The following is a 26,995-nucleotide window of genomic DNA, read 5'->3' on the forward strand; positions in this document are numbered from 1 at the left end:
TAAAAGAATCAAAACCTTTATTCTCATTCTCCTCTACCACCCTCTTCCATCCTCATTCACTCTGACTTCACAGACCTTGAGAAAGCAGGTGTTCCTGGATGTCTACACTCAGGCGGCCTTGGAGACCCATGGCTCAGGACTCTAGGCAGATGGATGAATCTAACACATTCCAGGTTTGATTCTGATATAGGGCTTTATGTGGCTCGCCACCAACAATTTCCAGAGCCTTCTTCCTGTGCAGACTGAGAATGCTCAGCAGACAGACTGCATTGGGGGACCTTGGGACACAAGCATTCCCACTGTCTATGAGCTCTTCTGGTGCATTCTCTACTTACCTTGAAGACAACACAAGCATTTTTTGAGGTGATAAACTATGACCTTATGCCAACAGTCTTATTTATGATTCTTGAATTATAAAATATTTTAATGGGAGAATTTCCCCAGAAATTTAAGAGTGATAATTAAAAATAGATAAAACACACAAGTTCAGGAAAACTTAGTACACTCAAATTCTTCCAGCAGATCCTGGTACCATTACATACACGATTATATTTAATTCAATCTAAGATGATTACTTCAAACTGGATTCTCCTGCTCTCTATTTCTGGTTCCTCAGGGATCCTATGAAAAATCTGAGGAAATTTCTTGCTGATTGGGGAGATATTAAACTGCAACATATGGCCCACACATGTGATTAGTATTCCTCTAAGGAAAAATGCAAAGGATTATATTTAGAATACAGGGTATGTGTTCAGTGGTTCTGGATGACCCAGGGGATTATTAGGTTCTTCTTGTGGAATTTTCTATAGTTGAAAGATGAATCCGGAATTCTGAATGTTTGGTGTGGACATTGGAGCTCATCTGTAAGATTTTGCAGGTGTGAGGCCTGCCAAATTTTCAATATCATGTAGTTTCTTCAAAGGTATTCATACTGTTCCTCAGAGATTTTCTGATTTTCAGGGTCTCTACTACATATTTTAGAGGAGTCTTTTCACAGAAGTATCTTCTGAAGTAAAAAATTAATAATTCATAAATAATATGTTATTGGCCCCCAAATAAAATGAGTTGAGCCTATAATAGCATTGCCAGTTTTGTGCTACAGTACTTCAAATGAAATTATTCTAAATTTCTTTCCTTTTCACTACAAATGTGTTTTACCACATATTTGATGACGGAACTAGAGAATGGGTCATGGTTTCTTTTTTAAAGATTTTATTTATTCGAGACATAGTGTGTACAAGTGGGGGCTGGGCAGAGGGAAAGGGAAAGGGAGGAGCAGACTCCCCACTAAGCCCGTAACAGGGCTCCATCCCAGGACTTCACGATCATGACCTGAGCTGAAGGCAGATGCACAACCAACTGAGCCACTCAGGTGTCCTGGGACATGGTTTCTGATGAAACTCTGACTGGGAGTTTCATATATTGTGGTCCTGGGAGGCCACTGGCAGATATCAGGAGGACCTGCTGCCTTGGTCCAAGGCCATGGCTAATCTGACGATCTCAGAAGCTCCTCAATACCTTTTCGATCTTCAGGTAAAATGTCCTCTACTGCAATATGAACTCCTTGTTTTGTAAGTATCCAACCTCAACCACTGAAGTCCTAAAGAATGTCAGGGCTTCCAACTGCCTATATGTGGCCTTTCCATTTGAATATCCTACTGGCAGCTCAAAATCAGTATCCCCTGCCCAATCTACTCCTCCAGCAAACTGCTTCTCCTTCTTGATTACCTGACTGCTGTCAGCTTAGTGACACCAACTTCTCATTTCCAGTCACTCAGGTGAGAATTTTGGGGGGAGTACAATTTTGTTCATTCTCTTACACTAACCTCTTTCGAAGTCCCTTGATTCCTTTTTCTTTTCAAGCATTTGGATTCACTTTCCACATTTTTCTCCTTTGACATCATGTGGGAGGCTTTGATTATGGCTGTTTCCCACTACTCCAGTGCCTTCCCGTCCAGTTCAGCCTCAGTTCTGCCCAGTGATTCTTCATGAACCATCTCCCTTTCACATGTGTAACTGCCCTGGGCTCTAGGCATTGATCACAAGCGTAAACTATTTTATCTCACTCTCAAGGACCTCCTCTAATAAGAACCTACTCATCTGGCCTGACTTCCCATTACTGCCAAAAACACTCCCCCCTCTACTTCAATCAGATTAATTTCCTTCCGTCTTTTTTCCTTTATTATCATATTAAACTCTTACTTGTTTCTGTTTCATTTTTTTTCTTCCTGAAATATTCCTTTCCCACCTTTCAAATCTCTATATTTGGACCTCTGATAATCCCACCTCACAGTAGCTTCTTCTTTCCCTGCACCTAAAAGCACATCAAAACCATAAAAATGTGTTCCTACTCTTCAATCCAGTAATACCATTTCCAGAACTGTATCCTAAATCATTAATATTAACAAATTAGAGAAAGCTCTTGTGCACAGTTTCCCCTCCCTTCTGACACTATTGATAATACTACTGAGGAATTGCAAACAAACTATATGTCCAGAGATAGAAATTATTGTACATCACTCTATAAGATGCACAAAATGAATATTATGAAGACTATGTAATTACATAAAATTTGTAAAAAATATAAAGCTAACTGGACAGTAGCAACAGAATATACTATTGCATGTATATAAACACTTTAAATCAGCCTTTAATATGCAAAACATTTTATTTTATTTTATTTTATTTTTTTTTTTTGCAAAACATTTTAAATCAACCCTTAATATGCAACTATAAACACTTTCAGCCCTTAATATCCCAAATTTTAAACAAGCTTGATTATGAAATGGTAAAGAAATAATGTAAACCTAAAGACATTGCTGACACAAAAAAACACTTTCATTTACAAGTTTCTATGTAAATAAATTTGGATTTTTGTTAAAAAGAATGTAACATCTTTTATGTGCCTATGACGTTCTAGTTATTTTATATCTCATTTAATCCTTACAATATACCCAGAGAGGGAGATATTATTAGCTACATTTTATAGATGGATAAAATAGACTGGGCGAGGTTAAATAATTTTCCTAGGATCACAGAGTAGGAAGTGGAAGGTTCAGGATTTCCGCCTGATTTTGCTGTATGGTAATCTGAAACAAAATTAAACACTTCTTTATTCTTAATAAACAAATTTAAACAGTTCTTTATGCTTTTCTTTTTAAATTTTTATTTATTCACGAGAAACACAGAGAGAGGCAGAGACATAGGCAGAGGGAGAAGCAGGCTCCCTCGTGGAGAGCCTAATGTGAAACTCAATCCCAGGACCCGGGATCAGGACCCGAGCCAAAGGCGACGCTCAACCACTGAGCCACCCAGGTGCCACAACAATTCTTTATTCTTTTTTTTTTTTTTTTAATGATAGGCACAGAGAGAGAAAGAGAGAGTGAGAGAGAGAGAGAGAGAGGCAGAGACACAGGCAGAGGGAGAAGCAAGCTCCATGCACCGGGAGCCCGACGTGGGATTCGATCCCGGGCCTCCAGGATCGCGCCCTGGGCCAAAGGCAGGCGCCAACTGGTGGCCACCCAAACTGCTGGCCACCCAAAGGCAGGCGCCAAACTGCAGGCCACAAATTGTAGATCCCACAATTCTTTATTCTTAATAGAATTTCTATTATTGAGGACCTGAGTATTAAATAATGTGCCTATTGTAAACTTTAAAAAGTTGGGGACAAGAGTAAGACAGAGAGGAGGAGGTTGGGAATTAGTTACATGGACTTCTTCTGAAGAAGTAATCAGAAACAATACAGAAGTTAATGTCCATTCTGGTGGACAGAGAGCCTCGTGGGAGCTCTGGTTCACCATTTTCAGCTTAACATTTATGATTCAGAGGTGACAATGATAAAACCGTGCAAGCACTTGAATGATTTGATTAGGATGCAACCCACCCTCAAAATCAGAAAAACGGATGCTACCACCTTTCTGTAAACCCGCAGTTCAGTTGGTACTTCATGACACTGGTTTGAGTAATCTTTCAGCTTGCTAAAGATAGTTGGCTCTCCAGACTCCAATTTGTTTCTGTGGCAGAGGATTCTGTAGTCATGTCCCATGTATGGATAATAAGAAGCTTTGAAATTTTGGCAATCTTTGCAAGGAATATGTCTGTCTGCAGAAGATCTTGTAAAAATAATGTTGGCAAAAACCTAATTTTACTAAATTCATGGAACTGGTAGCTAACTGGGAAAGGTATTAACTCAGGAGATCCATACGTTTTTCCCCTGGGACTTGAAAATGTGGATTTCCTATTGAATAGGAGAGGTGAGATGTTTCTAGCTTCTTCCATGGTCTTCAAGCTACATGGGGATTGCCTAGGCACTGTGGATGAAGTGCTAGTGAGAAATTGAATCTTACAGTGATTTGGTTATCAGGTTAGTTTTTGGAAGTATATTGTACTTTTCAGAGCCTACTAATAGATAATGCCATTAGTTTAAAAGATGAGGCTCTTCATGCCTAAAAGAGCTCAAAATTTGTTTTCCATTGGTGTGGCAATTTATTTACTCACAAGCATCAGCAGATAATTTTCAGACAGTCTATGGGGGTAGCATGAATTGGAGTACTATTGCCTGGAAAAGCACTTTGTTGCTAGAGTGAACAAGATAGGCAAGGAAGGAGTGTACCTCTGTTGTGTGGGAGAGTGTTCAGGTAAGATGTCTGAAGCTTAAAAAGGTTAAAGGGCAATGATACTGCCCTCTCCCTTCCTGTACATGCAACTTATGCCTTATGTTATGTTGTTTTGACTTCTTTTTGCTTTCAAGTTTGCCCATACTATACATTTTAACTTGAACTCACTGTGCAAAAATTCTGGGGTGGGGAGGTAGTGGGGGAAATTTTAACCTCCTGTGATATGGTCCTAAGTTTTGTATCTCTCTTGGGGTAGCACTACATTGGTTAAAATTTGTAGTTTTGTGAAACCTTTTCCTTGGTAAAGAGTGAGAAGTCCAAGGTTTGGGAGGACCCCATGTCCACCAGTCATCTTAGCATTGTTACCAATAGTTCATGAAATGATTAAGTTGTGTGGTATTGAAATCTCGAACAGTTTTAAAAATTGAAGTTCTTTACATGATCAGTTTTAGGAGACAGGAAATGCTGAAATTAGCAAATGTGCATGGAATGACTCAGAATATCCACTGGCCCTACTATCTGATGACCTTAACTGCATGGGAGAGAAGAGAGGCCCATTGGAGCTTCTTATCTCTTTTTAAAAATACTTTTACGTCTACCTAAAGTCTCTTTTTATTATGAAAAGTTAGAAACAGTTTGGCTTTTAAATCTAAGAATAAGGGATCCCTGAGTGGCGCAGCGGTTTGGCGCCTGCCTTTGGCCCAGGGCGCGATCCTGGAGACCCGGGATCGAATCCCACGTTGGGCTCCCGGTGCATGGAGCCTGCTTCTCCCTCTGCCTGGTCTCTGCCTCTCTCTCTCTCTCTGTGACTATCATAAATAAATTAAAAAAAATTAAAAAAAATAAATCTAAGAATAAAATAAAATAAGATGAAATTAGCAAGGGAGATAAAACATAAGAGACTCCTAACTCTAGGAAACAAACAAGGCCGGTAGAGGGGCGGTAGGTGGGGGCATAGGGTAGCTGGTTGATGGGCATTAAGGACAGCACTTGATGTAATGGGCACTGGGTGTTATATGCAACTGATGAATCACTAAATTCTACCTCTGAAACTAAGAATATACTGTATGTTAATTAATTGAATTTAAATAAAAATGTCAATAAACAAAACAAAACAAAACCAGAATTCTATTCAGTTGAATGATTTTCAAGCTAGATGACTAGTGATTCAACTTGATATTTTCTTAGCTTCTATTTTCTCAAAAAGAGTCGAATGTTTTTACTTTTGGTATGCATCCGATAAGCAGAGTATAGGTTACATGCCTAAGTATACTGCCCAAGGATTCTATTATGGAGAAATTTTAGAGTTTATCCTGTCATGTTGGTTGTTACATCAATGGTAGTATTTTTAATAAAAGCATGACTTTTGGCCATCATTTTATTTCCCCTTCACTGGGATATAATCAGCACCAGACTTTCTTCAGATTGTGAGGAAAAAAAAAAACCCTATTATTCTATCAGTGACCTTTGGCAAGCGGCTGCTCTCTTGAACTGTTCATGTCTCTGGAGTGTTTGACTAAGGTTTCTTCTGGTCAAGTCATTGGCAATCCAAATGTCAAACAACAATGTGGCCATTTTTCATCTTGAGATAACTGTTTCTCCAATAAGATGATCAATTAGTCTTATTCACATTACAACATACCTTCTCATGTATTTTTATGCCATCCAGAGATCTCTATAGTCCTATTACCTTCTTATTAAAAACCCTCTTCATTTAGATTTCAGGCTATTAGAATATATAATCAACCCAAACACACCTCATGTATGACCTATGTGTATTGACATTCTTTATACCAATGCATCCTCCAAAGGTGGTATTATGAAAAAAAAATCTATTCTCAAGGATCTGAATTAAAGTCTTCCATAGAAATAGTCCAACTTTTGGTAAACTAATGTTTTGGAAGTGGGCTTTTCACTGAAGCAAAACTTACATTTAATTAAATTCTTTGGGATTTTTTTCATTTGGAAACCAGGCATTTCATGGAATGCCTTACAAGAAAAATTATAATATTTGTTTGCTTTTTGCAAGAAAACACTTAAGATGTCATACTTGCTTTTAAAGAAAAGTGTTATGTGGGAAACATTAGGTGTACATTTTGTGAAGAATTCTCAGCCCATCATTATATATACTTTGGAAAGTTTTCACTGTTGTCTGGGATTGTGTACATGCAGCTGCTTCAAATGTAGCCAGGTTTAATTTAATTAATTAATTAATTTTTTGGTGCAAAAAGGTGGTTTTATTAAAAGCACGGGCACAGGACCCCTGGGCAAAAAGAGATGCACGGAGTCATGAGATGTGGCCTATTGTATACTTTCAAGTTGGGAGTGGGTGAAGGAGAGGATAAGGCTCCCGGGTATTTTGGAAACAAGGTTTCCAGGCCCCTGATGGGGCTAGCTATTGTTGGGAAAAGTCATTCTTACTGTTTGGTAAAAACTCAGTCATGAGTCTCTTCAGATGTACATTAGTGGGTCATATGCCACCAGATTTTAAATAGGAACTACTGCTTTTTCTTAGTTCCTTGTTAGTGATAATATCCTCTGCATCTACCCACATTTTCAAAAGTGCTTTACATTACAGTTGGACAATTTATAAATCCTTCCCAAGAGATACCTACAGTTTAGAGAGATCTATGAATGCTCTCATTTTTAGAGATCTTATTTTTAATTAATGAAACTTAAAAAGGCCCTTTCTGAGAATGGTACTTGGAACTCAGAGTGCTTATACCTCTGAATAGAAACTGTTTTAAATCATTTTGGGGGGCATTATAAAAATATAGTACTGTGGGTATATGTGTATGTGTGTCTGTGTGTAGCGAGGGAGAAAAAAAATGCCATGTCCGGAATTAGTCTTTAGTAACACATTTCAGAAATTTGGAATATTTAACATATTCAAAACAGCTGGCTTAAAATAATAGCAAAATACTTTCCTACATTTGAAAGTGAGACAGCCGTTCCAATAAGCATTATAAATAGAATAATCGTCACTGGTTCATTAATTCTTTCTCTTTTTCCTATGACAAGCTGGTGACAAGCACCTAATCTGGGCCAGGTAAGTACAGAGCACTGGCAATACAAAGATAAATGACAATCTGTGCCCTCCTGGAGATATTTTTCCTCCTGGAGTTTTAATGTTTAATTTCACTTGTGCTTTTATTAGGAAGGAAAGGGAGCAGAGGAGGGAAATGATGGTCTAAAAAAGGGATGGGAGTTTGAGTCAGGAAAGTTATTATTCAGCTTTTCTTGGGCGATTTTTTAAGAGATTTTATTTATTTATTCATGAGAGAGACACAGAGAGAGGCAGAGACACAGGCAGAGGGAGAAGCAGGCTCCCTGTGGGGAGCCTGATGTGGGACTCGATCCCAGGACCCCGGGATCACACCCTGGGCTGAAGGCAGGTGCTCAACCGCTGAGCCATCCAGGTGCCCCTCTTGGGCAATTCTGAACCTAGTCCATTATTATAAAGTTCTCAATTATTTCTCCATCTGAAATGAAACATACACACCCCTTTTCTCTTGCACAAAGAATGTATAATAATACGATGAGAGCGTGGGATCTGGAGTCAGGTAGGTATGGGCTGGAATACTAATCCTGCCACCAATTTGACTGTACCTTTCCTTGATTTACTTAATTAGCCTCTCTGTGGATTGGTTTTCTCATCACATAATGGGAGTAAAAAATGCCAGGTCCTGGCTAAAGGCTGTTTCTTTTCCCTTCTAGGCTCTTCTTTTCCTTTCATGCACTGAATATTATTGATCTGAAAATGAGGCACCACACCAAAAATTTAAAATAATTTGAAACTTGGGAATTGTATCTTTCAAATGATGTAGCATAATTGCTAACCTTGATGTTTTATAAGGCACTGGAGTAAAAATGATGTCAGGGCTCCCTAATCCCTTGGTCTGGCTATACATGTTTGGCACAGATCCCAGACTAAATATAGCAAGTCTTACTTCTTGGGTCAATATAATTTCTAATCCCTAGGTTGAATGAGCAAATCTTCCCAGACAAGATTTAATTCACAAATGCATTTAGGTAGACACTGGATATATCTAACTGTACATCATCAAGTGAAAACAGGTCATCAGCATTAGCTTGGCTAACTGAAGAGAAACTTACATTAGGAAACCAGCAATCTCACCAACAAATCCTGCTGGGGATGGACTAAACATAATTGTTCATTGAAAAAAAATTAAAAATAGAATATTAGGGATATATTCTCCCATTGATAGTTGCACATAATTCCCTAAAGTGTTAATGGAAGCTCAGCAAGTGCATCATCAGGAAAATCTGCCTCTTAACATCCACATTCATCTGTCAGTCTCTTTTCACAGACTCTTGGAGTGGAGTGGAAAAGGGAAAAAAAAATCCCATAGAATTTCCAAGTAAGAGAAGTCCAGCACTTTGCACTTAGCAGTTCACCACACTATCTCGCCTTCGCTTTAGAATAGCTACACTATTTAGAATCATGTGTTCCCATCCCTGGAGGATGGACTTTGCTGTCTTTATCTTCTGGACTAGATAGATTAATGGGATTCCATGTAACTTAACCCATGAAGGACAAGTTTTAAGCCAGGTCCTTCTTACTTACACGGACTTTAAAGACATTCCCTTCCTGCCTGCCTGCCTGCCTTTGCCAAAATGTCTCTGCATCCTTGGACTTAGAGCTGAGAGCAGGCTTTGTACTCCTAGAATCTCAGAAGACGTGAAAGGTCTCTATTTTTCCATTCCTTTCTATTGAAAGAAACAAACCTATATTTTCCAATTTCTTCCCTAACTAAAATCAATTTCTGTGGTGGATGAAAGTTACTATCACAACTCAGTGTGAAAAGTCAATGAGAAATTGAAGACTGCTGTTCCTGCGACTACTTCTAATGATTGCAGTAGCAGGCTTAACCTGCCTTCACGGGAGTCCTGTAAGCCAGGCCCCAAAGAATTCTTATATTTCTGTGTAACCCCTTCCAGTAAAACAGATTTCCATCTAGCTGAGACTGAGTCAGCTACACTTCTGCGATTTGTTTGGCTTGTGGCTTCTATCGGTTTTCTATTACTGCCTTAGCAAATTATCACAAACTCAGTGGTTTAAAACAACCCAAATTTATCATCTGGCAGTTCTTGAAGGCAGAAGTCTGATGCAGGTCTCACTGGCCTAAAACTAAGGTGTTGGCAGGGGTACGTTCCTTTCTAGGGGCCTGAGGGGAGAACAAGTTTGCTGGTATTTCCAGTTTCTAGAGGTACCTGTGCTAGAAGAAGTTGCTGAATCCTCTTCCCAAAAATACTGGGTCAGGGGTGGGATGATAAAAAGAAAAGAAGAGCTCTGTTTTGTGAGTCTTTTGTATTAATGGCTGCCATGGTAGGCAGCCTTTAAGGTGACCCCAATGATTCCAGTTCCCTGAGTGTGAACTGGGCCCAATGACTTGATTTCAACCAACAGACTATGGCAAAGCTGATGAGAATTTGGTTCTGAGGATAGGCCGCAGGGAGACTCTGGCTTCCCTCACGCTGGTGCCCATGTGTTTGCTCTGATGAAAATCAGCTGCCATGTTTTGAGCTGCGTGAGAGAGAGGCGGCATGGCAAGGGTCTGAGGTAGGCTCCGGGGACAGAGGCGAACCCCGGCTAGTGGAAGGGCAGGCGGGCGGGATGGGGTACTGAGTGACGGGCACTGGGAGGGCACTTGAGGGACGAGCACTGGGTGTTATACTATATGTTGGCAAATGGAACTTCAATTAAAGGAAAAAAAAAAAAAAGAAAGAAAAGAAAAACCCTTGGGACGCCTGGGTGGCTCAGTGGTTGGGCATCTGCCTTCGGCCCAGGGCATGATCCTAGAGTCCCTGGATCGAGTCCCATGTCGGGCTCCCGCGGGGGGCTTGCTTCTCCCTCTGCCTCTGCCTCTCTCTCTGTGTCTCTTATGAATAAATAAATAAAATCTTAAAAAAAAAAAAAAAAAAGGGAAAGAAACCCAAGCCCTCAATGCAGAGGATCCGAATCCTGTCAACAAGCGCTTGAATGCACTTGGAAGTGGGTCTTTCCTTGCCCAGGCCTTGGGGCAGCTGCTGTCCTTGAGGCTGAGGCATCCGGCAAGGTGGGGCCTGGATTTCTGATTCACAAAAACTTTGGGGAAAAAAACGCTTGTTGTCTTAAGCCTCTAAATTTGGGGATAATTTGTGTCCTAACAATAGATAACGAATACAACAATGGAACGACATTTTGGCAAGTTTGTAAAATAGAGGGGGAGAAAAGTGATCCAAAATTCTACTACTCAGTCACAACTATGGCTTTATTTTTGTGTGTTTTGCTCCAGTCGGCATATGTACATACACATACATTTCTACTGCTGATATGCATAATGTGAATAAAATTTCACATCCTATTTTTTTCATTTAACACTATGCCATAAGTATTTCTATGTTTCTTTAAGAATTTTTGTACTTATGGGGCATCTGGTTGGCTCAGAAGAGCATGGGACTCTTGATATTGGTGTGAATTCGAGTTCCAAGCTGAGTGTAGAGAATACTTAAAATAATAAATTTTTTAAAAAAGAATTTTGTACTTAATTTTTAAAGGCACGACAATATCTGAAGAGGAAATGCCACAATTCAGCTGATTTCCTCATTCTCTTTGGGCATCTTCATTACTTTCTATTTAATTTGCAATTAAAAATAATGTGGCAACCATCAGCTTTGTGGATGTGGTGCTTTTTTTTTTTCTCTTCCCACTTTAATTTTTCTGATATCTTTCTTTCTTGGTACATTTCTCAATTTGCTATAGTAACTCCTCCGATAATCCTCAGTGGTTGGTGGATGGCAAAATTTCCGAGTCACTTCATGCTAAAGCTGTCTTTGTTTTTCTTTTCATTAAATATTAATCTAGATGGCTATTGATTTTTGGTTGAAAATTGCGATGCCCAAATATATGGCAATATCAAACCTAAGAAAAATTCCACCTCTCCAATAAGAATATAGTTTCAAAGTTTTTAGCCAGTTTGAGTAGACAATTTTATACATGGAAACAATATAGGTAATGTATATTTATAACTAATGTTGTCACACAAGCATTTAAATGGACAGATTACAAAAACCACTTTTTAAAAGTTTGAAATACTGCCTTCTTTTTATTTCTTGTTGAATTCTTAAATATTTTTTATTGTGGTACAATACATGTAATATAAAATTTGGCATTTTGGGGACCCCTGGGTGGCTCAGTGGTTGAGCATCTGCCTTTGGCTCAGGGTGTGATCCTGGAGACCCAGGATCGAGTCCCACATCAGGCTCCCTGCATGGAGTCTGCTTCTCCTCCCTCTGCCTATGTCTCCACCTCTCTCTCATTGTGTCTCTTGTGAATAAATAAATAAAATATTTTTTTAAAATTGGCATTTTGATAATTTTTAAAAAGATTTTTACTTATTTATTTGAGAGAGAGAGAGCACAGGCAGTGGGGAGGGGCACAGGAAGAGGGAGAAGCAGACTCCCCACTGAGCAGGGAGCCTAAGATGGGGGCTCGATCCCAGGACCCCAAGATCATGACCTGAGCTGAAGGCAGACACTTAACCAACTGAACCATCCAGGTGCCCCACCATTTCGATAATTTTTATGCGTACAATTTAGTAGCATTAAGTACATTGATGTTGTTGTGCAACTCTCACCACTATCCATATCCAGCATGGTATTGCCTTTCTCTTGGAGTAGGAAAAATTCTTATAAGTGGGATTACTGGGTCAGAGAGTTTGAATTATGTACCCTTTTTGAAATTCAATTTTATTGTAGTGTCTAAGCACGTGGGCTATAGAGTTAGACCAAACTGGATTTGAATCCTGAAACTGAGTAATACTTGACCACCTTTGGGAAGTAATCTAATTTTTGTAAGTCTCGTGTTCCTCTTCTACAAAGTGCCTTCTAACGAAGGCACCTCAAAATACCTAATAATAATTGGTGTGAAATTATATAGTCTAAAATACTTAGGATTGTGCCTGGCACATAATGCCCATTATTTCTTTTGTAATGTGCAAAGATGTAAATGTGAACTCCTATTATTTATCATCATTATCATCATCATGCTCAGGATCTTATAGAATCAGTTGTTCTCTTAATGTGGCTTTTGGCATTTGTGTTTTGAACAAGTTATGATACTGTCAGGATTGTAAAAGATGCTATTGGTGTGGTTCAGTGTAAACTTGAGGGATGAGCTTTTTTTAAAAATTTTATTTTATTTTTTATTTTTTTAAACAATAAATTTATTTTTTATTGGTGTTCAATTTGGCAACATACAGAATAACACAGAATGACACCCAGTGCTCATCCCGTCAAGCGCCCCCCTCAGTGCCCGTCACCCATTCACCCCCAACCCCCGCCCTCCTCCCCTTCCACCATCCCTCGTTCGTTTCCCAGAGTTAGGAGTCTTTATGTTCTGTCTCCCTTTCTGATATTTCCTACCCATTTCTTCTCCCTTCCCTTCTATTGAGGGATGAGCTTTTTATAGAGCTTAGCAACAGATGAAACAAACATGGAATTAAACCACAACAGTATTCATAGTACATCACCCCAGAGCAGGTGTCAATATCAGATGAAATGCAGGGTGAAGGAATATGAAACAATAATGGGAAGGGGGGGGGTGGAGAGAGATACTGGGATTTTGGAGAAATGAGTAGAAAGAAAGGCAAGTTCCTGGTTATCGAGCTCTTAAGGAAGTCTGTGTGGTCAACATATAGTCAATGAGCTGCAAACACCCTCGCAATACTCCTGTGAGATAGTGAGAAGCAGACAAACAAGGAAGCCTCAATACAGAAAACTTACTTCTGGGCATCACACAGCCAGTTATTGTCAGAAGTGGGATTGAAATTTAGGCTTCCAATTCCATGATGCTATCTGTTTGTGGCTCTCTATATTAGTCTGATGAAGGATGAATTCTAGAAGGAGGTTTTTTTTCTGTTTGAAATGAATGAGTCTTTACCCAGGCACAGACTCACACAGAATGAATAAGCACAGCTGTGCTAGAGAGCTTCAGTTTGCCCCCAGAGATCCATGCCTATCCTTCTCCATCTTGCTGTCTACATCAGAATTGACCTGTAGAGATTGCATCAAAGGGCTCCCTTGCCCTCAGCTTCCTGTTGGTATTGGTAAAGGAGATTAGAGGGAAGAGTGTATTTATGGTTTCCTCCCTGAGGGGTTTCATTAGGCTGGCTGTGTCCTGGCTCCTGTCTGGCATCCCTCTGTGCACAATCTTCAGGTTCCAGTAACTTCTCTATACCCTTGTTATTGCAGGGTGGTAACAGTCCCTGCGGCACTACAGTGCTATGCCTTGTTGATTCCCTATATCTCGCTCACATCTTTATAAATAGTCCCTTTACCAAACTCTCCTCAAATTATCCCATTTTGGAAATACCATCTGTTTTCTAATGGGCCTCTGACTGACACACAAGCCTTACTGCCATTAACCAGAACGTTTGGGGAAGAAAGAGGAGGTGACTTGTTCAGAGAAGGATCTGACTTCTCACCACTCCAGGCTGGTTTTGGCCTATAATGATGGCAAAGGAAGGTGAGTGGAGTTATTTCACTATCTATGAATCCTCAAGAAAACTGGATCCTTCCTCTTCCAGTTGAAGGTGAGAAGACTTTTCTATCAGTGGGGACTCACCAGGTCCAGAAGAGAGGCCTGGACTGAGTAGTGTCCTGTTGCCTTGGGCCATCCTGGAGACATGACCATTAGGTTTCACCTCTGGGTGTGGCCTGGCCTTTTTGTCAGGAGTGGTCAGGCAGTTCAGGGCAGAGTTGCCCAGCCAACTATTTGCTAATTCTTAGACTCTAATTCATAGAGCTAAAAGCAACCAAATCTTCACATTTCACAACTATCATTGGCATCTAAATTATGGTATTATATTTAAGCTTTATATGCAAGACTTGCAGGCTTTGGGTACCTTAAAGAACAGTCTAGTGACCAAAGAAAGTCTCACGACTGAATGTCATTTGTTTGAAGGTCTCTGGACTCCAGAGAAGAGATTGTTCTGGGAACCTGTACCAAGATACCACCATTGTCCCCTATGAGATAGACAGCTTTGACATGGAAGTTGGGGTATTTGCTGTTTCATGTCTTCCCTTGAGAAGGCTTTATACCTTGGGTAGGACACAGAGCCCCAAAGCTGCCAGGCTCTAGCCAGCTGGGAGAGCTTCTTTTATCCCACACACAGTGATAACCTCCAAACCCACTGACTGTGAACTTAGCTATCTTCTCTTTTCTTACTGATTTTAGCTTTATTTCTCATGTAGCCCACACTTTGGTACATGATTATGTAGAGGCTGCTTTTTGTGGTTACTTCAGTAGTGTATACTCATTCATTGATTCAAGTATTCATTGGGGGGGCAGGGACTGGGCAATAATGGGCAGCTGAGAATATGATGAATAGAGTTAGTCCCTATGGCCATGGAACTTAATGTCTAGTGGAGATACAGATACACAAAAAATAATTACCCATGGTTCCTTGTTTCATCAACTTTACTGTAAGTAGAAGTCAGAATTCATCTCCACTGTTTTGATTATTTTTTTTTATTGGAGTTCAATTTGCCAAAATATAGCATAACACCTAGTGCTCATCCTGCCAAGTGCCCCCCTCAGGGCCCATCACCCAGTCACCCCAACCCCCTGCCCACCTCCCTTTCCACTACCCCTTGTTCGTTTCCCAGAGTTAGATGTCTCTCATATTTTGTCACCCTCACTGATATTTTCACTCATTTTCTCTCCTTTCCCTTTATTCCCTTTCACTGATTTTTATATTCCTCAAATGAATGAGACCATATAATGTTTGTCCTTTTCTGACTGACTGACTTCACTCAGCATAATACCCTCCGGTTCCATCCACGTGGAAGCAAATGGTGGGTATTTGTCATTTCTAATGGCTGAGTAATATTCCATTGTATACATAGACCACATCTTCTTTATCCATTCATCTGTCGATGGACACTGAGGCTCCTTCCACAGTTTGGCTATTGTGGACATTGCTGCTAGAAACATCGGGGTGCAGGTGTCCCGGCGTTTCACTGTATCTGTATCTTTGGGGTAAATCCCCAGCAGTGCAATTACTAGGTCATAGGGCAGATCTATTTTTAACTCTTTGAGGAACCTCCACACAGTTTTCCAGAGTGGCTGCACCAGTTCCCATTCCCACCAACAGTGCAGGAGGGGAAGTTCCCCTTCTCCACATCCTCTCCAACATTTGTGGTTTCCTGTCTTATTAATTTTCCCCATTCTCACTGGTGTGAGGTGGTATCTCATTGTGGTTTTGATTTGTACTTCCCTGATGGCCAGTGATGCAGAGCATTTTCTCATGTGCATGTTGGCCATGTCTGTGTCTTCCTCTGTGAGATTTCTCTTCATGTCTTTTGCCCATTTCATGATGAGATTGTTTATTTCTTTGCAGTTGAGTTTAATAAGTTCTTTATAGATCGTGGATACTAGGCCTTTATCTGATACGTCATTTGCAAATTTCTTCTCCCATTCTGTAGGTTGTCTTTGAGTTTTGTTGACTGTTTCTTTTGCTGTGCAGAAGTTTTGATCTTCATTAAGTCCCAATAATTCATTTTTGCTTTTGTTTCTCTTGTCTTCATGGATGTATCTTGCAAGAAGTTGCTGTGGCCAAGTTCAAAAAGGGTGTTGCCTGTGTTCTCCTCTAAGATTCTGATGGAATCTTGCCTCACATTTAGATCTTTCATCCATTTTGAGTTTATCTTTCATCTCCACTGTTTTGTATCCATTGAGTATCCAAGCACATCGGTGACATTCAGTAGGTACTTTGTTGTATACATTTTCTGCTGATAGTTCAGAGTTTCTTACTCTGCCTGCCTTGGTGTCAAAGGCATCAGATCTGGCCTTGAGGCAAAGAAGAAAATCAGATTGGAAACTGATGCCTGTTTTGCTCTTTCTATACACTCTGGGACAACTGTCATAGCAGACTAGATAGCTCCAGATGTACACCAGATTGGGCTAGTCCTTCTTCTGGGAGGCACACCTGTGCCCCTCATTGATGAGCTTCTCTGGCCCACTGCTAGGAATCATTTCCCAGTAAAGAAAAAAATAAAGAGGAAAGAACAGCAAGCTCTGTGACTAAACAGCTTCAGCTCTCAGGGGTACAAAATCCTTCTCCAAATCACCTCATTAAAGGGAACGGGAAAGGAAAGACTCTCTCTGAGGATCACTGGAGTGTAGTCACCATCTATTCCTTTCGTTTTCTTGCTAAATTCTGGACATTTGTGGCCACTGGCTGACATATTTTTTTTTTTTTAACAAAATAGGCAATTTAATATCTGTGGTGTATCTTCCCAATTTCTTTTTTTTTTTTAATTTTTTTTTTTTTTTTTTTTATGATAGTCAGAGAGAGAGAGAGAGGCAGAGACACAGGCGGAGGGAGAAGCAGGCTCCATGCACCGGGAGCCCGATGTGGGATTCGATCCCGGGTCTCCAGGATCGCGCCCTGGGCCAAAGGCAGGCGCCAAACCGCTGCGCCACCCAGGGATCCCTGGCTGACATATTTTACTTTGGCTTTTTTTAGAGACTAAAGTGCCCAGTGATTCAAGCCAGTATATTCTGAGCTTGTTTGGGAATGGTTTGTTTCAATTATTAATTTAATTTCCAACATTCTTGGTGTTTTTTCACTTTCAGTTAAAATGAATTTCATTTGTTGAATGTATCAGGATTTGCATGACCTTTGAAATGATCCTTTGTAAGGAAACTGAGTAGCTTAAAATGGATAATAGCCCTTATGTTGGTAATTATCATTTGGTATTAATAGCACCTCTTCCATCTAGCCCCTCAAAATTCAAATTAAAGAGTTAAGTCAATTATGGAATCACAATTACAGCCATAAATTTCTTCAAATTTTTAATTTTTATGCAGTTATCTGTTTATGTACCTTAATTTTATTTTCTTTCTTTTTAAGATCTTATTTATGTATTCATGAGAAACACACACAGAGAGGCAGAGACACAGGCAGAAGGAAAAGCAGTCTCCCTGAAGGGAGCCCGATGCAGGACTAGACCCCAGGACCCCGGGATCACGACCTGAGCCAGAGGCAGACGCTCAATCACTGAGCAACCCAGGCATCCCTATGTGCCTTAATTTTCATTCATGTTAACCACAGTTACAACTTTTCCCTAAGATTGTCACCTTAACCTGCCATGTCCAGCTCATATTTGTAGTAGCTTCCTTATGGTTTTAGGCTCTATTTTTAATTTTAAGGCCACTGGAACTTCTCTCACTTGTGTTTGCAGGGAACTAGGCAAAGAGATCCCCTGTTGCTTACTCTGCCTCAGGACTAAATCTTAAACTGCTCTTTCAGACCCAATGGTGTACTTCCCCATCCCATTGAGACCTTCTCCACTAGTGACTCTATAATGCATTTATCCAACTGCTTTGTTATCCATCAAGTTCTCACCTTGTCTTTTGGAGTGGAAGCATTCCACTTGTCTCCTGGCTCACAACTTTGGCATCCATTGACTCCCCCATTCCAGCAATAGTGTCAGTGGCTGCCACAGGAAACACTCATCCAACCTCCACTTAAGAAGGGAAGTGATGCTTCTATCAGACTTGGTTCAGGCTTGAGGTGGAATCCAGATGCCCTGTTTCTTAAAAAAAAAAAATTGTTTTTTTTGTTAATTAAATGTCAAATTGTGAAAGCTGGTTGGGATGGATAGGGTCAGAAACTAAGCTAGAGGTGGGCTTAGAGCCGAATGCTTTAGATGGAATTAGAATCTAGAATAGATGCAATTCTTTAGCAGAATTAGAGTACACATTGGCAGAAGACCAATAGCTGATATTTGTAGCTATTGACTTAATATTTGCAATTGTTATGCTGTTTAAATCCTTTTAAAAACTAGAGTTAACCGGAGTTGTGAGAAGCATAACTTTCCTTAAGGAATCTCTAGCAGAAGGAGCAATCATTTTCAAGGTAGAAAAAAAGTATAAATATTAAGACTGAGTTCACCTAAGAAAGATGAAACAGGCATCTAAAGGAAAATGTATCAGCTAGGATTAGCTCTAGCAAACCAAAATAATAGTGGCTTTAACAAGAGAGCTTTTTTCCTCTCCATGTAAAAGTCCAGAAATAAGCAGTGCCTGAAGTCATCAGGGATGTATGTTCTTCCTGTCTTTCTGTTTTACTGTCTTTAGTGTTCCATCTCCTGGTCCAAAGTGGATGCTAAGCCCTCAGCTGTCACATTTGCCTTCCAGCCAACAGGAAAGAAAAATATTATATACATATATCTTGCTTTTATCACGTTAGATAAAATTTCATCATATGGCCACTCTTAGTTGAAGAAGGAAGGAAGCTGGGAAAGGTCTTTATACCAGGTGGCCATGTGCTCAGCTAAAAATCAGGAATACTATTGCCAAGAAGAAGGAAAGAGTAGATGTTGGGGATTAGATAAATATTATGTAACTGAGGACTGTTTGGGGCAAGAGGATCCACAAGCATTTCATGAAAACAAGTTCCAAAGGATTTCTGCCTCCCAGCATTAAATATGTTAAATCGTGTTCAGGAACATGTCTGTAACAGAACCACAAGCCAACTCTCAAGAGCCTGGTATTAGAAGCCCATCGCAAGTTATTATTGCTAATGTGGGTGTTGAGAATGAAGAAGAGTGAGTGAATGTTGAAGAAAAGACCTCAGAGACTTCTGGATAAATGGACTCTCGAAGTATAACAGCACCTGTCACAACTTGAGGAATGGTTTTGATCATTGTCAATGGAGCTACTCTGAATCGCAGATTTGGGATTTGGAGAGTTTCGTTTTGCTTAGATTCTCCAAAGCAGCATTTCTGTACTTAGATTTTCAAATCAGAGAAGCCGAGACTTCCCACGCATAAGGATAGCAGCTTTTTTTCAAAGGAGCATTTTCTCCTCCCAAATGAGTCAGCTTTAACCTCTTCCTGCCATTTCTGGCAGCCTTGATATATTTATCCAGTGGTACCCTAAGTTAACTTCATGTGCTTAGTTTGTTAGCAGGGACTGATTTATCAACCAGGAGAGATAAAGTTCACCAGTTTGTGTGGGGAAAAGAAGAAAACAAAGAACTTACTCTAGGAGCCACTAGATCACTCATCATCAAATTTTGTCTTTACTTGTTTCCTCTGGAAATTTTTCCATGTAAATCCCTTGAGGCTAGGGACTCTTTCTCCCTTGATATCCCAAATGCCTAGCTCAGCGCCTCTCACAAAGCTGGCTCTCGATAAATATTTGTTGAAATATTCTGAAGGAGGTTCATCAGAGACAATGACAGAAAAACACATAATGAAAATTAACAACCCAGTTTTTGGTCGTCTTGGGTCATGTCTAGTGGTTTTTTTTTTTTTTTTTTTTTTTAAGATTTACGTAGGGGCACCTGGGTGGCTCAGTTGGTTAAGCCTTCGGCTTAGGTCATGATCCCGGGGCCCTGGGATGGAGTCCCCCATCGGGCTCCTTGCTCAGCAGGGGAGCCTGCTGCTTCCTCTCCTCCCTGCTCATGCTCTCTCTCTCTTGCTATCTCTGTCCCTCTCAAATAAATAAAATCTTTTTTTTTTTTTAAGATTTTATTTATTTATTCATGAGAGGCAGAGACAGGCAGAGTGAGAAGCAGGCCCCATGCAGGAGCCCGACATGGGACTCGATCCCAGATCTCCAGGACCAGGCCCTGGGTGGAAGATGGTGCTAAACCGCTGAGCCACCCGGACTACCCCAATAAAATCTTTTTAAAAAAAAATATTTATTTGTTTACTTGAGAGAGAGAGAGAGTGGGCAGGAGAGGGCAGAGGGAGAGGGAGAGAGACTCTCTAGCAGACTCCCCACTGTGCCCCACACGTGATCCCCATCCCACCACTCTGAGATCATGACCTGAGCCCAATCAAGAGTCTGGCTTTTAACTGACTGAGCCACACTGGCTAGGAGCTCTAGGAGCTCTAAAAGAAAAGAAAATTCACAGCAAGATGGCCCTTGGAAGTCTTGAGATTTTGTAAGGAAGTAATGAAGGAAAAACACTTATTTTGACATCTGCTCTTCAGTGTGAAAAATTCACAGCTTTGTAAATGGTAACAAAGGAAAGAAAACCTAATCTATAAGAGTCTGAGCGTTTACCATACGAGATTTCAGGACACACGATTATTCCTTTTGCTTCAGTTTGCTAGTGCTGCCTATTCACCCAAATAAAGATGTCCTTTCTCCAGCCAAACCTGAGCTGCCAGAGTGAACTAATGACTTCAGAATGGAAGACAGATGCTTCCTGTGGGAGGGTTTCTGGGCAGACAGAGAACACATAACCAGAGCTGGTTACAGAATTTGTGAGGCCTGGTGCAAAATGAAAATGGAAGACTGCTTGCCTGTTCAAAAGTGAGAAAAAACATGTCATTAAAGGGACTAAAATATAAAGCTTTTTCCCTTTTCCCACAGTATCTCTGTTGACTTGTCATGGTGTTTTTAGTTTATTTAATGCTGCTCTAAGTAAAGAAGAATCAAACAATTTAAGTTATTGGCATGCTTTTTACCATTCATCTTTTTATTGTGGAATTTCAGTTTTAAGTTTATTCTAATATATTTATTCGAATTATATGAGAACATTTAACTTGCATGCAGGGTCACCAAACTTGTACAATTTGCGTTTTGTAGCTCGCACATGCATATATATTTTGTTCTTACTACCAAATGCTGCAAAGAGCTGTCTCACCTGTTTTTTTCTTTTGCTTCTTGATTCATGTGCATTCTCCTAACACTCTGTGGAAGCCAGCAGCTTCCATAAAATGCTTGCCTTGTGCTTGCTTTGAGTCCCGTTGAACTCAATTCTGGATCCACTGTATTCTGTGTTCAGGCAGCACCAGGAATGCTACATGAAAATGAGGTGGCAAGAAATGACAGACACACATACCATGTGCATTATCTGCTCAGGCCATGCTACATTGTCCCTTTGGACTTCACTTATAAAACCCAAGTTCAAGGATTCAATTATTGTGAATTGCAACACAGTGATAGTAGAGCGTTAAACCAAGTGTGCGGCCCTTTTGAACCTGGCCCTGTGGGCCTGCGCAGGTCGCATGCCCATGAAGACAGTCCTGCATGTAACCAAAGTAAGAGTTACCTTTTCTTTTCTTTTTCAGTAATTTGAAAAATCAGTAGGCTTTGGAAGAGCACAAATGAAATGAGCATGTCAATAGGGGCCGTATTGAAAAATAGTATTGTATTGCCTAACTGAAGCTAAGATGAATCTTGAAATATTATAAAAGAATTAATAGGAGGGGTGCCTGGTTGGCTCAGTCAGAAGAGCATGGAACTCTTGATCTCAGGGTTGTGAGTTTGAGCCCTACGTTGGGTATAGAGATTACTAAAAAATATAATAAACTGACTGAAAAAGAAAGAACAGGAAAGAAAAGAACTTATAGTCAGTGTTCAATTGAGAATCATCTGAAGTGCAATAATTATGTTAGTGGATTAAAGTTTTTTAAAGAATAGAAATGTTTTTTTATTGCTGCAAATCTTAAAACTTAAAAAAAGGCTAAACATTACAGAGAGGTAATATAAAAAAAGCTACTCTCACAGTTTAATGTATGTTGAAGAACTTGTTGCACATATCTATAACATAACCATTTTTACTCCTAATTCAGGCAGATGACATAAGGTTAAGTAAAGATACTGACATTGTTCTTTTCTTTGCATGCACTAAAATTTTGTATTACCTCATTGATGAGAGCACTGTAATAGCCCCAAAGGAAGATCCATCTAAATATTTTTAGTTTAAAGAATGGCTTTAAATTGTTTTATTTTTTATTTTTTAAAGCATTTTAGTTATTTTTAGTTAAAGGAAAACAGACTTTTCCAAGGGTGGCCAAGTAAACTGAAGGTCAGACGGAAGGAAGCAGGGTGTGTGGGCTGCTCAAAGCTCCTGCTCCAAAATCTGGAGGTGAGGAAAGAAGGTCCTCCCAAGAATTCAAGGGTGACTGCCCAGCAGAGGGATGACTTTGATGACTGTGGGCACTGGATCCGTCTAAGTAGGCTCCAAGATAATTTCCACCTGCTAGTTGATTGACATGATTAACACTATCACTCTTAGGGGCTATTACATTAAGGAATGATGCAGGAAGCCAAGAGAGTGGCCTTATTCAGTTGGATTCTGAATCACAATCAGGAAATAGTCTTTATCTGGTGCAACCATAATTTCATTTTTCTTGGAGCAAATTTGAAGGAAGGTGAGGTCATTCTGGGGGTCAATTTCACGCATGGTGCTCCTGGCCTTCAAGATGAAGTTGCGCATGAGGTTGGCATACTGTGTGGTGGTGGGATTGTCCATGGTACTCTTGATGGGAATGCCTTCTGTGTTCACCACGATGATGCCCTATATTCCCTTCTGGCTCTGAAGTCGCTTCAGTGTCTCCTCCACCTCTGCCATTTCTAACCGATCCAGTAGCTCTGCGACGCCAGCATTCAGTCCAGGCCTGGTACCTTTCCACCTTTAAATTGTTTTAAATTAAATTGTTTAAAGAAACAATAAATAAGCCATTAACTTTTCATCTTCGTGTATTTTCTTTCTTTCTTTCTTTCTTTCTTTCTTTCTTTCTTTCTTTCTTTCTTTCTTTCTTTCTTTCTTTCATTTATTGATTTATTTATTTGAAAGAGAGAGAAAGTGTATGAGCATGAGCAGGAGGAGTGGTAGAGGGAGAAGGAGGAGACTCCCTGCTGAGCAGGGAGCCAGATGGATACTCGATTCCAGGATCTGAGATCATGACCTGAGCCAAAGGCAGAAGCCTAACTGACTGGGCTACCTAGATACCCTAATGTATTTTTTTTATATTAAGGTGAAAAATTCAGCTATATTTTCAAATTATCAATGAAAGCATAAATAACTATATTAGGATGATATGGAAAATCACATGTGACAAGAGGGCTAAGATGAAGTTCTATGAATATACAACTTTGCGAATATTAAAGTGTTGCCGCAAAATAAAGATGTATTATATGTTCACTAATAATTGTTGATAATAAAATTAACCCAAAGTCAGATAATTCTTGTGTTTATTCAAATAGTCTTGAACTAATAACTTTTCCAAACACACATACACATACCCACACACCCATACAACCACACATGTGACTATGCATTGAATATTTCTGGAAGGATACTCAACGTGTTAATTAGGTGGTTCTATCTAATGAGACTGGATGGTGAGAGAAAAGAATTTAACTTTTCAGCTTTTCTTCATCTTCTGTACTAACTGGATTTTTTTTTTATCATGAGTGTGATTTTATTTTAATAATTTTGAAACTGGATAGTTAAAAAAGGTAGCAAGTGTACACTAAAACACATACTGCAATCGACAGGGATACATTGTACATATGTGTCTCTATTACGATTTCATTTCATTCTTAAGTTGGTCGGAGCCACTCTTTGCCCAGGGGAATCCTTGCATTAATATAATGCCATTGAGGGTCTCCGGAGGTACACGCATCTGCAAAGGGAGAAGGGCTTTTTGCAATAGTAGCGCTGAATTGTTAGTCATGAGAAAGAACAGTATCTGTGAAACTTTTCCTGTCATACAGTATATATAAATGATCTTCTTTCATAATTCTTAAAACATTCTTTAAATGTAAAAGTTTGAACACACACAAAAGTAGAGAGAAAAGAATCCCTGTGTATTCAGCAACCAGCTTTAGCAATGACCAATTCACGTACAATCTTGTTTTGTTTATACCCCACCCACTCCCCCATCTCACTGAATTATTTTGGAACAAAGCCAAATATCATATCTTTTCATCCATAAATATTTCAGTATGTATTTCCATAAGGACTAAAAAAAAAAAAAAAACCACAGTAATGTCACAACAACAACAAAAAAATCCCCAAGATTTCCTTATTCCTTAATATTATTAAATATTCAGCTATAAATAAAATTTTCTGTCTCATAAATGTGTTTTTACATTTGACTTATGTATAGATTATAGACTATCTTTTAGCTTATAGATTACCCCCTCCCTATTTTTTTTTTAACCCTTTATTTATTGAATGAACCAGGTATTTTGTTCTATAGAGTTTTCCATAGCTTGGATTTTACAGATTGCATCTCTCTGTTACTGTTTAACATGTCTTCTGTCCCCTGATTTTTTAAAAACAGTATGTTAGTAATTAGATCTGAATGCTTAGGGCAGCTTCATTGTGTGGGAGGACTACGTTGTAAGCGGTGGTGTGTACTCCCCACTGCCTCATATCAAAAGGCACAGAATGTCTGGTTGTCTCTCTTCTTGTGATGTTAGCACTGATCAGTAGTTTAGGGGCTGTCAGCACAGCCTATTGCAGTAGACTCTTCATTGGTCCCCCCTAGTCTGCCCTTGCTCCCACCCCCAAGGGTTATTTTCCATGTAAGACTGAGCTGGCTGTGGCTTGGCTGACCAATTCTGCTTGTCTTGGTGGAGCTTGATTGGATGATTTTTTCTGCATTCAGTTTGGGTTTCCACATTTGTTGGGCAACTTGGGTTTTTGATCCAGAATGTTCTCCAGTGCAATGGCCGTCTGTTCTTTGTATCTGAACCTATAGCGGGCTAGCCCAGGCATGTACTCATGGTATTACAAAGGTCCAAGAGCCTTACAGGTTTGAAATCATCTGACAGTAAAAAGATCATTCTTTCTTAGCATTGTAAATCCTTTCTTAAACTTCCAATTAGTCTTCAGTATGAGCACTCAGTATAGAGCTGACCTTTCTGAAGTTTTGGCTGTTCATTTAGTCTCTTTATGTAATAGAATAAGGTTTATTATTAACATTTTCTAGTCCTTGTACTTACACAATTTTATAGACTTTCTGACGTGATGAAAGGTCTTTATCATTTTGTTCTTGAGCTTGTCAGTTCAATCCACACCAGAATTCTTTATTTCCTTTAATTTGTCTCATTGACTATTTTACTTCCTGCACAATCCTTCTTCTCTTCCTTTTGACAGCCCAAGCAGATTTACAGACAGTCCGGTTTTAGCTATGCTGACCTATCTATTCAGCTTATCCTTGGGACATTTGGGAGAAACCTGTTGCAGTCAGTGTTTATGAGTTTTTATGGTATTTACCTAACAAACGTGGCCTCTAGAAGACCAAGGTAGGCATTGACTGAGTTGACTAATAAGAAAAATAGAGGATGGCAAATGCAGGCACAGGTAAATGGGAGAGCACTCTGGAAAGATGCTTATGTGAAACGAGGAATATTTTCCCCCTAATGTCAGAAGAAGCTCTGCCCAGTAATTCATTTCTTCATTAATTTATAGAATCTTTCATTTCTTGAAGAATAAAAACTGTCTATATTATATATATATATATATATATATATACATATTCTTCCCTTGACCAAATATAATACTATATACTTTATTGGTTCATACTCTTCAAACTATTTAAAATATATTATTGTAAACTAATAAACTAATACAAACTAATAAAATATATTATTGAATATTAAAATATTCACTTAATACTGACAACATCTTGTGACACACTTCAGGAAGTACTGAATTTATAGGTTAAAAAAACTAAATCTCAGGAAGATGGCTTTCCTCTAACTAGTGGTAGAGCAGAGGACTAGGGGAGAACATACAAACCTGACTTTATGCTCTAAGGCAACTTCTTACCCCGTATACAAAGGCAAGATAACTTATAGCTCAAACTTGAAGGATGTTATATAATACAGTATTTTAATGGAAAGCAAGAATTGAAAGCCTTGGATGGATTTTGCTAAACAATACAGCAATCTGGAAATGTCAAATTAGGAAAAAAAAAAAGAAAAAAATCTTTTATCAGACCTTAGCCAGGCTTATGAGGGTCACTAAGGAGCAAGCTCAACAATAATTAAAAACTATAAAGTACTTGAGTGTCTTAAATTATAAACACCTTTACAATCTTGGAATTACAAAAAGCCTTCTTAAGCAATATTATTACTAATTATTATCAGTTTAATAGTGATTATCAGTAGTAAAACACTATTGGTTTAAAAATATTTCTTGAATGTCTTAACAGTGTTCTGTACTTACAAGAATACAGATGAAAATAAAACTTGCTCTTTTAAAGAAAGTAATCTCTCTTGGGTTATAAACTATTTAAGATATTTAGAAGTTATTATTTTTCTCCTTAGAAAATGCACATTTAAACATACACTCAGGATTTAAAATTTAGCTTTTGGGGTTTTTATGGGTTTTCCAGAAGCACTTCCATGGATCTTGCAGGGGTGAGTTATGGACTTTACTTGCTTCTTGTGTATTAGGAAGAAACTTAGTAGGAGTCACATATGCCCCTAACCTATCATCTGATCTTGATGAAGCCATTCAGCATCTTTGGGACTCAGTTTCCTCATCTGTGAAGAAAAGAAGCATAGAGTAGAGATGATCTTCTGGACATAACATTTTCTGTCCTTT

General features: G+C 39.3%; 1 pseudogene; it reads right to left on the reverse strand.

Annotated features, from left to right (window-relative positions):
• Nucleotides 1–22,675: 22,675 nt before the first annotated feature.
• LOC121472366 lies at nt 22,676–23,002 on the reverse strand (annotated as a pseudogene).
• Between the last annotated feature and the right edge of the window lie 3,993 nt (nt 23,003–26,995).

This window comes from Vulpes lagopus, chromosome 11, assembly GCF_018345385.1.
Source record: "Vulpes lagopus strain Blue_001 chromosome 11, ASM1834538v1, whole genome shotgun sequence".
Taxonomy (NCBI): Eukaryota; Metazoa; Chordata; class Mammalia; order Carnivora; family Canidae; genus Vulpes; species Vulpes lagopus.